Here is a 17,646-nt window from a genome sequence, read left to right as displayed (position 1 = left end):
TCAAGCTCTCTCTGCATGGCATATTCTGTCACCCACATGGTCCTCACTGGCACCATTTTACAACATATCTAGACTATCAACCAGTGTACTTGGTCTAAGCCTTAGGTTTAGGGGTTATGCTGCTGATATATTTCTCATGGTTGAACATCCCACTCTTTTATCCTTTGCATGTTGATGTGTATTTCTGTAATAGTTTCCATCTGTTACAAAAAGAAAATGGCCCCCAAAAGGAGTGGCACTATTAGGAGCTGTGGTCTTGTTAGAGTGGATGTGGTCTTATTTAAAGAAACTTGTCATTGTGGAGGTGGGCTTTAAGTTCTCATATATGTTTAAGATACCACCCAGTGTCTCAGATCACTTCCTGTTGCCTATAAGATATAAGACTCTCAGCTACTTCTCCAGCACCGTGTCTGCCTGCATGCTGCCATGTTCCACCATATTAATAATGAACTGGCCCTATGAACCGTAAGTGAGCCACCCCAGATAAATGTTTTCCTGTAGAAGGATTGCTGTGGTCATGGTGTTTCTTCACAGCAATAGAAACCCTAACTAAGATAGAAGTTGATACCAGGGCCTGGGATATTGCTGTGATAGGCCTCAGCATGCTTTTTTCCTTTTGCTTGAAGGAACTGGGATTTGGTACTTTGGGTTAGGAAAGCAGTGGAATTCTTTAAGCACTGCTTAATGGGCCCTGCTAGTAGAAGCATGGAAGACGGTGGTGCTGATAATGCCTTGAACTCTTGCGGGGGGGGGGGCAGGCTGAAGAAATTTCAGAGTAGAAGAATTTTAGTGTGTTGCCTAGAAATTGTTCTTGTGATATTTTGGTGAGGAATATAGCTTCTCTTTGCCTTTGTCCAAAGAGTCTGTCTGAGGCTAAAGTGAAGAGTTTTGGATTAATTCCATTGACAAAAGAAATCTCAAAACAGCCTAGTATAGAGTCTGCTGTGTGATTATTAGTGGAAACTCTAATGAAGATTTATAATGAAAAGGAGCAAGCTGAGCAGGGTAAATTACAAAATGCAAATTTTGAGGAGAAAAAGATCACTAGGAAGTGGAACGGAGCTAAGTCTTTTGTTCAAGGGGATAAATGGATTAAGGAATGGAATAAAGGAATGGTGACTTCAGGACAAGATCCTACCCAGCTGTGTTTCCAAATTATTGCTGCAGCCAGCGCAGTCTGGATAGCCAAGACTGGCGGGGGGGGGGGGGTGCTGGGATTGTGACTTGGAGGCTTCTTTTCAGGTGGAAGAACTGCAACCCTTATTTTGCCCAGCAACCTTTTATACCTCTAATCCTTCTGTGGAGACCCACCAGCCAGAAAGAACACAAACATCCTTGTCAATTACAGACCACAAGGAAGTTCCACTGTCAGTCAGGGGGAGTGAGGGCAGCTGGATCACAACAATTATGAAAAGGAATTAAAGAAAACTTAGAGCCAGGTACAGTGGCGCACGCCTTTAATCTCAGCACTTAACAGGCAGAGGCTGGCTGATCTCTGAGTTTGAGGCCAGCTTGGTCTACAGAGCAAGTTCAAGACAGCCAGGTTTAGGCAGTAAAGGTAGTCATTGAAAACAGAAAGCTGTTGAAGATGTAATTGAACAAGAAGGAGCATGCTCCAGCCGCAACAAGCAGAACTTGGCAGCTTCAAGCACATAGTTCTGGCTTTAGAGTCAAGAATAGAAGAAAGGGGTTATGGAATTTGCTGCCGTGACTGAGAAAAGACGCTGTGGCCAAGGCATGTATCAGGGGTGTCCCTGAATGGAGGCCAGGAGAGACCATTGTGTGAAGCTGTGAAGTTGAAGCCTGGATTGTACTGGAGATGCCAGGATGTTGGAGAGGCCAGAGCTGTGGGATACCTGCTGAGGAAAGCTGCTAATAGGGAGTGGAACCAGCCCAAAAGAAAGAAGTGTTTTCTCTCCCCCTCCCCCCACTTCATTCCCCCTCCCTCTCGAGTCTGAAGAGCAGTCCAGATTCCCTGCCCTGTGATAAGTCCAAGGTCCTCCCCACTCCATCCAGGTCCAAAAAGGTGAGCATCCAAACAGGCTAGGCTCCCACAAAGCCAGTTCATGCAGTAGGATCGAAACCCAGTGCCATTGTCCTTGGCTACTCATCAGCCCTCATTGTCCGCCATGTTCAGAGAGTCCGGTTTCATCCCATGCTTATTCAGTCCCAGTCCAGCTGGCCTTGGTGAGCTCCCAATAGATCAGCCCCACTGTCACAGTGGGTAGGTGCACCCCTCGCGGACCTTACTTCCTTGCTCATGTTCTCCCTCCTGCTACTCATTTGGACCTTGGGAGCTCAGTCCGGTGCTCCAATGTGGGTCTCTGTCTCTATCTCCATCCATCGCCAGAGGGGGAGAGGAGTGTGGGGAGGGGGAGAAGAGTGGGAGGAGGGGGAAATTTTTTCAACAAATAAAATAAAATAAAAAGCACAGGAATTCATAGCATATCAAATTCCTTGTACCCTCCTCTGGGAATACTATTTTTATTTTTATCTGTATAAAGATATTTACATTTCATTGAATCAAAATATCATTTAAATTATAATTTTAAAGGAGCTATTGTAAATAGATTTTGTTATTTATTTTCGACTTTCTCTTTGTTTTTGAGTATATTTGTCTAACTTTGTTTTAAATATACCATCTTTTATATTAATTTTTTACAACACCATCACAGTTTCCCCTTCCTCAATCTTTTCCTCCAGGTTCACTCCCCTAATGTCTGTTATCCCCTACTCCCCATCCACTCTTCCTCATTTCTCTTCAGAAAAGTCCTTAACAAAATCTTAGCTCAAGATATTAGAAGAAAATTCCATAAACTGGACACTTAATAAAGAAGTAAAACATTTTTTGTGCTCCTAGAGTCACCTGTTGCCCTGTATATCTGCTTCTTACTGTGCTTCTCTATGGTGAGCCTATCAGGGAAGCCTATCTAAGGCCTCCTTTATAATCTACTAATTCAATTATAAGGTCTTGTGGTTTAGTTATTTCCCACAGTTCCACTTCTTGTGTTGACATGTTCCAGTTAGCATTGACTGTCAACTTGACATGGAGTAGAGTCATTTAAAAATTAATCTCAATTGCTAATGCCATTTCCTTAGTAGGTAGTTCTGGGATATAAGTGAAAGCTAACTAAACATGAGCCAAAGAGCAGACTAGCTAGCAAGCAACATCTTCCATAGTTCTTGTCATGAGTTACCGGCTAGGATTAATGACACAGGGAAGGACAAGCCCTGCTGTTTTTAGATTTCTGTACTAAGTTCCTGTTCTGAGTTCAATCAGTGATGGACTATGACTATAAGACAAAATAAACCTATCTTTTCCAAAAAAAAGAGAAAGAAACAAGTGTTTTGCAGTAAATAAAGATAAAAGGAGTTAGAGATCTGAAGAGCGCTTTGACATCAGACATGAAGATGCAGAGTTTGGAGCTTGCCTAGCTGGTTTTCAGTCTTGCTTTGGTCCAGTATTGCCTCACTATGCTCCCTTCCCAACATTTTTGAACAGTAATGTATATCCTGTGCCATTATATGTTGGAAGTTTGTGGTCTGCTTTTTAATTTTAATTTTACAGGGCTTACAGTTAGGAGAGTGCATGAATCTCAGAAGAGACTTAGAACTTTAGACTTTTCAATAAGTTTGAGGCTGTGATAGACCATGGGGTCTTTTAAGTTGGACAGAATGCATTTTTATTGATTTTACTGAGCTATGCATTTTTCTCTGCTCCCCTCCCTTTCTCTCCCCTCCCTTCAACCCTCTCCCATGGTCCCAATTTACTCAGGAGATCTTGTCTTTTTCTACTTCCCATGTAGATTAGATCCATGTATGTCTCTCTTAGGGTCCTCATTGTTGTCTAGGTTCTCTGGAGTTGTGATTTGTAGGCTGGTTTTCTTAGCTTTATGTTTAAAAACTACCTATGAGTGAGTACATGTGATAATTGTCTTTCTGTGCCTGGGTTACTTCACTCAAAACAATGTTTTATAGCTCCATCCATTTGCCTGCAAAATTCAAGACGTCGTTATTTTTTTCTGCTGTGTAGTACTCCATTGTGTAAATGTACCACATTTTTCTTACCTATTCTTCGGTCGAGGGGCATTTAGGTTGTTTCCAGGTTCTGGCTATGACAAACAATGCTGCTATGAACATAGTTGAGCACATGTCCTTGTGGCATGATTGAGCATCCTTTGGATATATACCCCAAAGTGGTATTACTGAGTCTTGAGGAAGGTTGTTTCCTAATTTTCTTTTTTTTTAATTATGTCTCCTCTTTTTATTATTATTTATTTATTTATTAAAGATTTATGTCTCCTCCCCACCACTGCCTCCCATTTCCCTCCCCCTCCCCCAATCAACTCCCCCTCTCTCATCAGCCATAAGAGTAGTCAGGGTTCCCTGCCCTGTGGGGAGTCCAAGGACCTCCCACTTCCTTCCAGGTCTAGAAAAAATGGGATGTTTCCTAATTTTCTGAGAAATCGCCACACTGATATCCAAAGGGGTTATACCAGCTTGCATTCCCACCAGCAATGCAGAAGTGTTCCCTTTTCCCCACAACCTCTCCAGCATAAGTTGTCATCAGTGTTTTTGATCTTGGCCGTTCTTACAGGTGTAAGATGGAATCTCAGAGATGTTTTGATTTGCATTTCTCTGATGGCTAAGGATGTTCATTTTATTCTATTTTTTTCTGTTTTCCTTTTTCCTGTATAAAATTTTTCACCATTTGCCTTCTTTCTCATTTCATGTATTTCATTTGGTTTCTCCTCTATTTCTCCCCATGGCCTGCTTCCTTCCTTTATCTCAATCATTTCCTATCCTTCCACTTACCATAAGTAATTTTGTCATAATGATTTATGGATATTTTTCTTTAATGACTCTGGTAATGGTTTCTCTCTCTTGGAGCCCTGACTTCCTGATTATTCAGTCTCATTTTCATTCAACCCAGGATAAGATTCTAGTCACATGGGGCATGATAAGTCAAGACTTCAAAAGAGGTCAAGTATGTGTTAGAACTAACAAGCTACATTTTTGTGTTGCTAGAACTTCAACTATGGACATCTTTCAATGTGAAAAGTTAAAAATGTTAGAATTTCAAAGCCCAAATTATCTTGGGCTATTTTAACCTATTTAATAGCCATATTTTCTCTGTTTGTGACTTGACATTCTGTGATGATAGCTCTAAAACTACTTATTAAAGATAGCTCTAAGCCATCAAAATTTTATTGAAACCTATCCTTAACTTTTGATGTTTTCCCTATAACTTTCCCTAACCTACATTAAAATGCCAAAAGTATACTGCGTCATAGTGCCTATTTTGTTAAGTCCTCTGTTTACCACACCCCCTCTTCATATAAAATTCAATTCAAAACTCTTAATAGGCCTCCAGACATATGCCAGACTTATATAACTGCTTTGATCCTTATATCTGTATGTCCTTCTCCAGCCCACCTGCTGACTCAATTTAACTATGGTACTGTTCAATACACTACACAAACATGAATGATTTATGCTCTTCAGATGCAGAAATCTGGATGCTAGCCTCTGTCCCAGAGACCAATGCTTGACTACCTGTTCCAAAAGAGAAGGCCTTTGTTCTATATCCCCAGTTAGCTCTAGGAAGCCAGAGTCTCAACTTCAATGTACACTATCCCTTTGGGTCTCCTCCACTACGTGCCTTTCCTAGAAAATCTTTCCTCTAGTTCCCTTTTCATGTAAACAAAAAACTGGAAATATAAATTATGAACATTCATTCAAGATATTAGTCACTCTAGTGGCCAAATTGCACGGCCTGCAGAAACCAGGCACTGGCCCCTCCTAGACTCACAGACCCCTATTAGGAAGATTAAAACACACAAGTCTCCAAAAGAGAAACAAACCCAAGACAAAGGAGACTTAAACATGCCTCCCTTGAAGCCTATGACAGAGCAGGGCAAGCAAACATTTCTCTCTATCTTTGCAGTCAGTGAGCTCGAGTTGTGGTCAACCTAATACTTTTAGCCATACGTCCTACATACCCCAGTCATATTTTTTCTAAAGTGTTCACTTCCTGAGGCTATATTTTAAAAGTTAGCTCTTCCCTTTGTTTTCTGGGACTTTGAAGAGTACCTCAGGGCCCCCAATAGGAGTGAACAGGTAAATAAAGAAGCCATTCTCAATGCCAGCCTATTGAGCCAGGTCAGTGTTTGATGTGGGATTCCCCTCTGTATGCTGTGATTACCATTAGTTAATAAAGAAACTGCTTTTGAGCCTATAGCAGAGCAGGGAAGAACAGAGTTAGGCAGGGGGAAGCTAAACTGAATGCTGGGAGAAGGAAGGCGGAGTCAGGGGAGAAGCCATGGAGCCACTGCCAAAGACAGACATACTGAAACCTTGCCGGTAGGCCATGAACCTTGTGGTAAAATATAAAATAATGGAGATGGGCTAATTCTAGATGTAAGAACTAGCTGGCAATATGCTTAAGTAATTGGCCAAGCAATGGTTCAATTAATACAGTTTCTGTGTGGTTGTTTTGGGAGTCTGGGCAGCTGGGAAATGAACAAGCAGCCTCCTTACTACAAGTGTTGTCTGGATACTGCCATGACTACTGTGTTTTCCCTTTTAACATATAACATCTCCCCCAAGGTAACTATGATCCTAAATAATTTTTAATGTCATACCACAATTTTTGCCAGTTTTGTCAGTTTTCATGTTATGGTCATTGGTGATGCATAAATGCCAACACATGCCATATTATAGTCAAAATGTTAAAAATACAAAGCAAAGGAACAATATTAAAAGTTATAAGGCAAAATTACCAACTAACCTTCAAATTTCAGAAATGTCACATGAGCGTCAGATCTCTCACCAGCAGCACTCAAAGCCAGGGTATCATGGAACAATATATTGCAAGTCCTAAAAGCGAATAACTGTCAACGAAGATTGCTATATCCATCAAAGCTGCTTTTAAACTTGACAGAAAAATAAGGACATTTCAAGGCCAGCACAAACTAAACCAGTTCATGAACACCAAACTAGCACAGGAAAAAAAAATAACCTTAAAAGAATGCTGTACACATAGTAGCAAGAAAGACCAAATTACAAAAGCACAGAAAAAGATAATATTTCATGAAGGGAATAGCTAAACAAATAAGAGCTAAAAAGAAATCCCTCATGTCCATCTATCATCAATGATGAACAAATCTCAATACTAATAGCAGAGAAGGTAAAGAACAAGCAATAATCCAACGAACAAGAAAAATCAACAAATTTAAACGAATCATTAAACATTTCTTAGTATCCATGGAGAGGTTCTTCTATGGATGGTGTTCTAACTGCCTCTTATGTTTGAATGTCTATTTCTTTCTCAAGATTTGGAAAATTTTCTGCTATAATTTCATTGAATTGATTTTCTGTGCCTTAGTTTCTCCCATCCTATGGATTCTTTTGTTTGGTCTTCTGGTTACATAGCAGAGGGCTTGTGTTGGGGACAGAATTTGATACCAGAAACATAGGTAAAACTAAAGATAGGATGAGGCTGGAGAGATAGGTGTCTCAGTGAGTAAGTGCACTTGCTGCTCTTCCAGAGGACCCCAGGCTCAATTCTCAGTGCCCACATGACAGTTAATAACTGCCTGTAACTCCAGTTCCAGGGGATCCAACACTCTCCTGGCCTCCATGCTAAGCTTATGTGGTTCACATACATGCATGCACCTATATCCATAAAATGAAATTAGTTAATTAAAAACCAATAAATGAGGTGGCACATGCTTGTAATCTCATCATTGAAGAGGCAGAGACAGATTTCCTGAGTTCTGTTCCCAGCACCCATGTTGGGAAGTTCGCAACTGCCTGGAACTCCAGCTCCAGTATATTCCTTTTTCATGGACACCTGCACACACACACACACGTCATGCATACATATCAACAAAAATAAAATGAATCTCCTTTTCAAAGGGTGAATAGTACTTATGAAATGGCACCTATATGCATGTACATGCACGCACACAAATTTACCTACACACATGTGCACACACAAATAAAATGGAAACTAAAAGAACAACACATAGAATTGAAGAGTTGTCGTGGGTGCTGGAGAAATGGGACAGTGGTTATGAACATTCACTGCTCTTTCAGAAGACCTGGGTTTGGGAGCCAGCACCCACATGGTGACGCACAACCATTTGTAACTCCAGGTCCAGGGAATCCAACACTCTCTTCTGACCTCCCCAAACAACAAGCATGCATAGGGCATACATACATGCATCAGGCAAAACATACACATGAACTAAATTAATTTTAAAATGTTTCAAATAATCAAAGACTTGGCTTTCTGAAAAAAATAGACAAGATTTTCAAACCCTAGCCACATAGCTAAAAGAAAGAGAAAGAACACAAAAATTAATAAATTAGAGATGAAAAGGGGAGATCGCTGCAATGAAATTCAGAGAATTATTAGGGAGTACTTTGAATACTTATATTTAAAAAACACTGAAAGAGTTTAGAAGAAATGATTAAATTTCTAGGTACATATAATCCTTCAAAATTAAAAGTCAAGAAGATGTGAATAACTTAAACAGATCCATAACCACTCACAGCATGAAACAGTAATAAAATTATCCCTAACAAAGAAAAGCCCAGAGCCAGGTCACTTCATAGCCAAAGTCAAGCAATCTTGGAAGAACAGCTGGCACGGATGCATCTAGAAAGAGAACAGACACCACCAAAATCATTCTGTGAAGTCAACATTACTGGTTAAGGATGCAGCAAAGAATGAAAACCATAAGTCAGTTTCTTTCATGTGTGTGGACACAAAAACTCTCAATAAAATACTTGCAAATTAAGTTCAAGAACACATGGAGATTATACATCATAACCAAGGTGGTTTCATTCCAGGGATGCAAAGCCGGTTCAGCATAGACAAGTGAGTAAGGGTAATTCAGCACATGAATAGATGTAAGGATAGGAACTATGTGATCATCTTAACCAATGTAGACAAGGCCTTAAACAAAGTTCACTATCCCTTCAAGTCCTGAAGAAAGGAAGAACATATCACAACGATTAAGGGCTACATATAACAAACATAAAGCTAACATTTCCGCCATTTACTTTAAAATCTGGGAAGAGACAAAGTTGTCCACTCTCTCCTTCTGCTCATTGTACTGATAGAAATTTTAGCAAAAGCAATAAAACAAGAAAAAGGTAAAAATGAAAAAAGAAGTCAGTGTTTTGTTTACAGACACAGCCTATTCCATAATAAACAAACAAATAAAATACTCTTGAGAAATATCTTAGGTATGATAAACTTTTTGTCAAATATCAGGATATAAATCAATTTACAAAATTCAGTAGCTTTTCTATATACTAATAACAAACTTGCTGAATTAAGAAAAAAGAGAAATAATCACGTTCACCATAGCTTCAAAAGATACCTATGATATGGTTACCACCGAGGACCCTGTAGCCACCGCATAGGTAGACTACCATTGTAAACAGACTAAAAGGAGGTGCCTGAAGTAGGGAGAAGCAGAGAAGGAGAAGCTGGTTTGTGCCATCTGTGGTTGCACAGGTCCCACGGTAGAAAGCACCTCTACAATGAAAACTCTATATCTCAGCCCTACTTGCTACCATGGGCCCTGTGCAACTATAAAGGGCACAGACCAGCACTTTCCTTCCCTGCCACTCCACCCATTCAGCCATCTCCTCTCAATCTGTCTTTTGCCATTTGGGACATATACAATCCCAGATGGATTGTCTAGCCATCACATGTGACTCAGTCACAGAGTCCTGTTGCTCTCTGCATGGAATTCTCCATCACCAGGCATGAAGACACAGAACCAGTTCATACTGCTAGAGGAAATTTCATCTGGGCTTCTTGACCAAAGTGATGAAGGCACCAGCTGGTAGCAGAAAAGAAGAAACCTAGATGGAGGCTGTAACCATAATACCAGATAAAGAAGGAATCAAGACCCCAACCCTGCTATGAACTGAACACAGCAATGAGTAGGAGCTGTGAGGGGTCATCACGACCTCTTTCCTGCTTTAGAGTAAATGCTCTCAGCTTCCTCCACTTACTGCGCCGCTCTCATCTTCTTTCCTCCTGCTGTGCCCTAGCAAAAGTAACTTAAGAGAGAAAGGGGTTAATGGTTTACAATTCCAGGTTACAGTCTATCACTGCGTGAAGGTCAAGATGACATGTACTTGAAGAGCGAGTCTCCTGGCAACCACCGTCCAGAGCAGAGAGCAATGAATTAGTGTGCATACAGCCAGGGCACAGCTCTCTGTCCCCTCCTTAGACAATTCTAAACCCCTGCCTGGAGAGTGGTGCCACCCCTGAAAGAAGCAAGAGTGTACTTCTGACTCACAATTGAAGGGAAGGAAAGCCATGTCGGTAGGACTGGCACACAGCTGGCCGTGTGGTATGGGGAGGCAGAGACAGATGAGTATTTACACTTAGCTTGCTTTCTCCTTTTCACACAGTCCAGGCCCAGGGACTGGTGGGGATCATATTTAGGGTGGATCTTCCCACCTCAATTAATTAATCTACAAAAATCTTTCTCATTATTAGAGGTCACTGTGGTGGTTCTAGATCCTGTAAGGTTCAATATCGATATTAATATTATCTATCAGAGACAGATCTTCTTATTGAGAAACCTCCTTGTATGAGTTCGGTTTCTGTTTCTGAGATAAAACACTGAGCAAAGGTGATTTATAGAAGAGAGGGTTTGTTTGGCTTATGGCTCCAGGAGGTAAAGAGTCCACGAAGGCAGAGTGGGGGCATGGCATCAAGTAACAGGCACGGAGCAGAAACAGGGAGCAAAAGCTCGAGTCTTGAACCACAAAGCAGCGGGTGTAACTGGAAATGGTGGGGCTTTAATCTCAAAGCCTCCCCCAGAGACATAATTGCTCCAGCAAGGCTGCACCACCAAAACTTCCATATACAATGCTACCAACTGGCAAACAGGTGGACAAATACCTGAAGCTCTGGGAATATCTCTCACTGAGATCACCACAGTACTGCCAAAGGCCCGCTTCCCTGATAGCACTCCACGAGAAGAAAACAAACTTCAACATTAACATCCAACCACACAAGGCACAGAAACACACTTAAATTTAATTACAGCTCACAAATCCATGGCTGGGAAAAGGAAAAAGATTGTGCTTGGAAGGTTAGAAAGCATTCATACTCAATATGGAAATAACAGAAGACAAAAAAGGAGTAGGCAGTGAAGGAAGAAAACGGAAGGGGGTTTCTATCAATGTTAAGAAAAAGAAAAGAGAGAATAGATGTGGAGAAGAATCTTGCAAGAAAATAAGAAAAAAGACTTCATCAAACACTTTTTTAAAGGCAGAAAAAACAAAAACAAAATATTTCCAAAGGAAAAACATTCCGATAAATATGTGAAGGTGACTGTCACCATCAGATGTGGAGACACTGAAGATGAACTTGAGATTCAAACACACCAGAGGATTCAAGGCCATGCTGCTCAAAGGCGCCTTCACTGGCATTCTGGGAAGCTTTTATGTGGCTAGCTCAGGGTCCAGAATAGGAACAGAGAAACAGTGAAAACCACACCAAGTGCTTCTCATCCCTGTCAGCAAGGTGCTCAGGACACAGAAGGCTGTTTGCATAACGTCCTTGAAAGCTGGAAGCTGCTCTGCTAAGGAGAGCAGAGGAAACTGGTAGTGCGAATAACAAAAACACAGAGACAGCTATGGGGGTTAAACTGAAGATGAGGGAAGCAGAGCAGGAAGCCACTAGAGAGGGATTTGACTTCTACCAATGATCAGACCAAAGGGGCGATTCCTCAGACTGCCTTGACTGCACTGTGTCTCCACCAAACCTCAGACTCCACACTCCACTGAGTTCCTGTCTCTTCCCCTTTATATGCCTCTCTCCACCCAGCCTCATCTCTCCTGTCTCCACCTCCCTAGTGCTGGAATTCAAGGTGTGTGAAAGCTGTGAGCCACCAGAACCTGGATCTGTTTCTGGATCCATCTTGTTTAGCCCAAGGCAGCCATGAACTCACAGAGATCCACCTGGCTCTGTCTTCCAGGATTTGGGATTAAGGGTGTGCGCCACCACTCCCTGGCCACTGGTGGTGTAGCCCTGCACTCAGATCTTCAGGCAAACTTTGTTTATTAAATACAAATAAAGCATCACTACAGAAACATCTTGTCAGAAGCAGTCCTGGGAGAAGTAGGGTTACCTTCCAGGAGATTAAGCAAAGTTCTCAGGAGACAGAGTGTAAAGAGTAGGAAGGGGGAAAATGTCCACTAACCCGCATGGCACCCTCTTCCCTGTGAATTCACCGAGAGCAATAGAAAGAGCATAGCAGTGAGTAAGATGCTATATGGAGTTCACGAGGAATCGAAAACTGCAGGGTAAAAGTCAAATCAAAGTTGGAATCACTGCCAGTGGTCCCAGAAAGGGAAGAAGCCAAGAGAACCACTTAGGCCAGCCCCACGCAGGGAGGAGGCTGGGATTTCATTGATCTCCTCGAGGACTTGATCCAGCAGTACTTGGACTAGGAAAGCTTTCTGTATTATTGAAGCAATACATACCAGGCCACTGTTCATAGAACACATGACATTTTAGCAGCAAAACCTCAGCAGCAGCAAGTTCCTTCTTGTCGGTATTTAGTTTTCCTAAGATAGTAGCTGGGGCACTGGTAGTGCTGCTGAAGACACAGGCTAGTTGGGAGATTTCCTGCTGAAGGTGCACTAACAGATCCAGAGACTGGAAGGCGGCCATGACGGCAGTTTGACTCTGACATAAGGAGTACAGTTTGTCATCACAAGACGATGTGTGGTCATTCTGGGTGTTAGCTACAGACAGAAAGTGTGGATGAGTTCTGCCGACAACAGAATTCCTAGCGAATGGGCAGGCCATGCATGAAAGGCTGTGTGATTATAGAAAAGGTACCAGAAGGAGATAGAGCATTGCCCAGAAGGACAAGGAGATATCTCTTTCCACAGTAGAGTGAGGGGTCCATAGTCATAGTAGGACAGTCAGAGCATAAACGGTGAACATGCACGAAAGGCAATGCATTGGGAAGGCTGGATGGCAGTCATGATTGGATCACCCTGTGAAGTGACATCCTCACCTGTGACATTCACAGAGTCCTCATAGCTTACTGACAACCCAACCAGATTTTTCTGAGAGTAGACGATGAACAGGTTGTCCCTCCTGAACACAAAATGGAGTTTTGTTCATGGTATCTAAGGCAAAATTTTGTTGGTTAGAGCAACAGTGGACGCTAACAAGAAGTCTACTTTTAAAGTTGCATTAGTATAAAAGTGTCCAGATTGCCCTTTTGGAACAAGCATAATTCCCTGTGTCAGACATAGAGGTAGGGACTTTTAAAATATCAAAATTAACATTATTTCTTTCATCTGATATTTTTTTCAAGGACGTCTTATGTAATTTTATCCAAAAGACTCTAACCTATCCTTGTACACCGTCATGGAGCCAACAACAGCTTCATTACATAGGACAGAATATTTTCACAGCAGTGGACAACAAATTCCAACTGAACCCACAATGGCAGCAGATGGCTGAGAGTCCCTCGTACAGTGCTTACATGAGCAATAACTAACATCATGCGGAACATGGCCAGAGGGTGACAACGTGTCTTGCTCTTTGGATAAAGCTGCCAGCCTCTTATGTGAGTTTGTAAATAGTCCCCAGTGTGCGGGATGCTTGCTGTGTATGAGGCGTGCTTTCTTTAGGGATGGTCATGTGCATCCATCTGAATGACATAACCAAAGTTAAGTTGTTTCCTGATGATGTTTTAATCTCAGTGCCAGCAGCCAAATGCCCTTTTCTCCTGTGGAAACACAAGCACATTCTTGACCCCTCCCCTCAGCAAGGGCAGGCTTCTGAGCATCATCAGCTTCCTCTTCGTATCAAATTGTCAAAGAGCAAATGGCAGCATTTGGCTCCTCCCAACACTGCCGTTCTTCTGAGCTTGCATGCTCATCCAAAATCTTAAATGTATACAGTATAGAGTAAGAGATGAGAAAATGCTGGAGGGTGTAAGATATTCCCCTGTATGCTTTTCAGAAACCATTTTGATGATATGATGTTTGTGTTTAATTATGGCTTGGCCCTGTGAGTTCTAAGGGATTTCTGTTACATGTTTAATGTGACAATCAGCTGAGAATCAAGGTGAGCACTAGCATATAAGGGTGGGTTCTCAGTCTTTATAGTACTACCTCAGCTACAATAGTAACAGCACAGCAACTTATCTACCTGATCATTCCCCTTTCCATGGGGACCCATAGCCCCAGCATGAGATCTGGTAGGAGGAACATATGTAGGATGGATTTCTTGTCTTGTCTAATGTTGAACCTGAAAACATATCAGAGAGATACGATTGGTTTCTTGTTGGGGACTAGTCTCGACAAAAATACCTCTTGCCAGGGCAAGGGCTTGGAGATTTAGAAAATATAATAAAGAATATGAGAGCCTGAATGAAAATAATAAACTGGAGAAACATAGAATAGTATCGGGAGTGAATTCCAGTGAGTACTGAAATTCACCCACGTGTAATTTCCAATTGCTTTAAATACACCTGACCCTAAAGGTAGGAATTAGACAAAAGACTGCCTTAGCATGATACAAGGAAATGAACATACCAACTAAAAGCCACAGGCTACATTCATAGTTTAACATTCTGTTGCTAGAACAAAACAAGTCACGCTCACATACTAGACCAGCACATTCTGTAGGCAAATCACTACCGAGGTGGAATCGCAAGTTATCTCCTCAAGGGAACTGGAACTTAGTTGGATCCTTAGACTCTTGTTTGAGGTGAAAATGTATCTACTTTTCTATTCCTGGAGCACAAGGTCTGGCTATTAGCCTCACCTGTTGACAATAACCGTGAGAAAGCAGAATTCTCTGAGCTACACCTAGGTAGGACCTTTGTTTGAGGTAGAAGCACAATGACCTTGAGGGAACTAGAGGTAAATCCCAACTCTCTGACCTTTGGTCAACAGGAAATAAGCTCATAATTGTGGGCTTCCACAGTTTCCCTTTGTATAATGTAGCTGTTTGTAAAAGTGAGCAAGAAGCTGTACCATACTGAAAAGCAGGCAGATGACGTGAGGTGGAAACATCCTTAGCAGTATCTGCACAGCACAGAGAACATTCTGTTGTGTTGAATAAAGGAAAAGGTTGTCTGTAAACGCCTCATGATTGGTCCAGACTTGGCTGCCTGTCCTAGACTGGTACCAACAGGAAAGTAGGTAGGACGCTCCCTCAATGAGACAAGTGAGAGCAGCTTTGGGAAGGGTCCAATAGCAGATTTGAAAAGGGAGACCACCTGGCTTTTACGATGATGACAAATAAGAAGACTTCCTAAAGTTAGATCAAACATCAATCAGTTAACAAACTAAGTTTTGTAGTGTGAGCTCAGAAAGGTCTTCATTGTTGACAATTTCATTTTCAAATATTTGAAAATTAAATAAGCATTATTTGTAACAATGCAAATGGGCAAAAGAGAAGTGTTAGCGGAACACGTTGTACTGCAAATGGAAGGGTCCTCCGTGAACGGCATGGTCAGAATTTATTCTTCAGTTAACATTTTACACAGCTTTGCAACAAACACACATTGATGGGAGGGGAACCTTGGTTGCAATGTAAAAAGAATTCAAAACATAAATATTTTTAAAAAACACATCAACTGGGTTCTGTTTTCAAAATGCCCAGGTTATATAGGTTTTTGTTTTTTTTTTTTTTTTTTTTTTTGCCTCAGAAGTCCAAAAAATAACCCAGAAAAGAACAGTAATGGATTTTACTTTCTTTTTGTTTGTTTGGTTTTTTTTTGTTTGTTTGTTTCCGTTTAGTTTTCCTGACAGCGTTTTCCTGTGTAACAATTCTAGGTCCCATGGAACTCACTTCGTAGACCAGGATGGCCTCAAACTCACAAAGATATGCCTGCCCCTGACTCCCAAGTACTGTGTATAAAGGTGTGTGCCACCACCACCTGGCTGACTTTTATATTATTATACAATTAGCAGTCTATACAAAGGAAAACCTATGAAAACCCTTATTTTAGAAAAAAAAAGTTCAGGCCCTTGTTTAATGAGAAGAAAAGATAATACGATAAACCTTTTCACAGCTTAAACAGCAGCTAGATCAAGAACACAATTAGTCAGAACAGCTTGGGTCATTACACTTCACTAGGGCGCTGGCTGAGGAGCACAAAGTAGGCTATCATCTTCCTCATGTAAGGACTAACCCAAAAGGGGTTCACGCAAATCTACAGTCCATTACCACAGACAGGTGCAAAAACCTGGCTTCGGTAAAACCAGGATCTTAACCTGTGAGTCCCAAGAGAACATTTAGAAAACAAATTAATCAGGAAAAAGGGGCTGTGTCTATCGAAATGACTTAGCCCCAGGTCTAGTACAGGGAAAGAAATCACATAAGCTGCTAAACTCTGCAATTGAATTTATTTATTGAGAAGATTGTTTTCATGCCTAAAATCTTCAAAAAAATTATTAAGTGAGGAAAAAATAAGCAGTATGATTTAAACAGTTGCTTTTTAAATTATAAACCCACAATTATCTCTGTTTTAATAGATCGAAGCATGGAGGCAGGTTTTTAAAGGAGACTACTACCTAGGGACCAGAAAACTGCCTGATCAAATCGGAGCTGTCAGTAATGTTGAAGGCTACTTTGGACAAGAGCACTTTGAACACAGTCATTCCCTTTCCTAACAAGCAAACTACTCTCGTGAGCCATCCTTCAGATTGGGCAGGACAAAGCTAGTTTTCACAGTGAAGCAACTGACGTGGAAGTGGGAGTGAACTTGAGAGCTGGAATAGCATTTATTCATTTTTCCCTTCGTTATACACGTGGATCTGTTGAAATGCATTTCCCTCTCAACTTTTATGTGGTTGAACATACCCCCTTCATACAAGAATATTCAGATCAATCAAATAGCCTGTGGCTTTTACTCCAGGTAACCATGAGATTTGTAGCTGGTTCAGACACCAGATTGCTCAAGGAGAGGTCTGCGGACACGTGTGAGACATCATCCTAAGCATCCCCACTGGCTGGCATCCTACCTGGCTCAACTAGCAGATATTTTACTGCAGAATATCAAATTGAGGCTGAAATGAAATTGGCATGAAATGCTGCCCTTTGTTGATTTGGTGGATTCCAATAAACTATTTCTGTTGTAGGCAGACCCTAATTTCACCAACCATCCATTGCTAGGTCAAGAACAGCTTTGATGAGAAAATACAAATCTTCTCTTGCCTGAGGTCCTCTAAAGTTGTGCCTCAGGGACAGCAATCAGATTCCCATCTATAGCATGGGTAATGTGTGCCTGAGGGAACAGCTTTTTTCACAGGAGCCAAAAGAAAGCCAACATATAACTAACATCTCTTTGGGCTGTTTAATTATACCTTGACTTAGCACTTTTTATTAATATCTTTTCACAGGTGAATCTAATATTAATATTTCTATGGCAAAAGAAGTCTTTTGCGTTCTTGTGAAGTTAGGGGATGGTGAAAAACTCATCCTTTAGATCTGCAGTTCTCCATTGCCAATCGTTAGAATAATAGTAGGTAAAACGAAGCCCGGTTTGAAGGCTTCCATACGTTGTAAAACCTCGTTAATGTCCTTCAAATCTGGCAATGTTCTCCATTACCCTTGCCAAAGACTAA

Source organism: Microtus pennsylvanicus, chromosome X, assembly GCF_037038515.1.
Source record: "Microtus pennsylvanicus isolate mMicPen1 chromosome X, mMicPen1.hap1, whole genome shotgun sequence".
NCBI lineage: Eukaryota > Metazoa > Chordata > Mammalia > Rodentia > Cricetidae > Microtus > Microtus pennsylvanicus.
The sequence above is the reverse complement of the archived record's forward strand: the minus strand, read 5'-3'. Positions refer to the sequence as shown.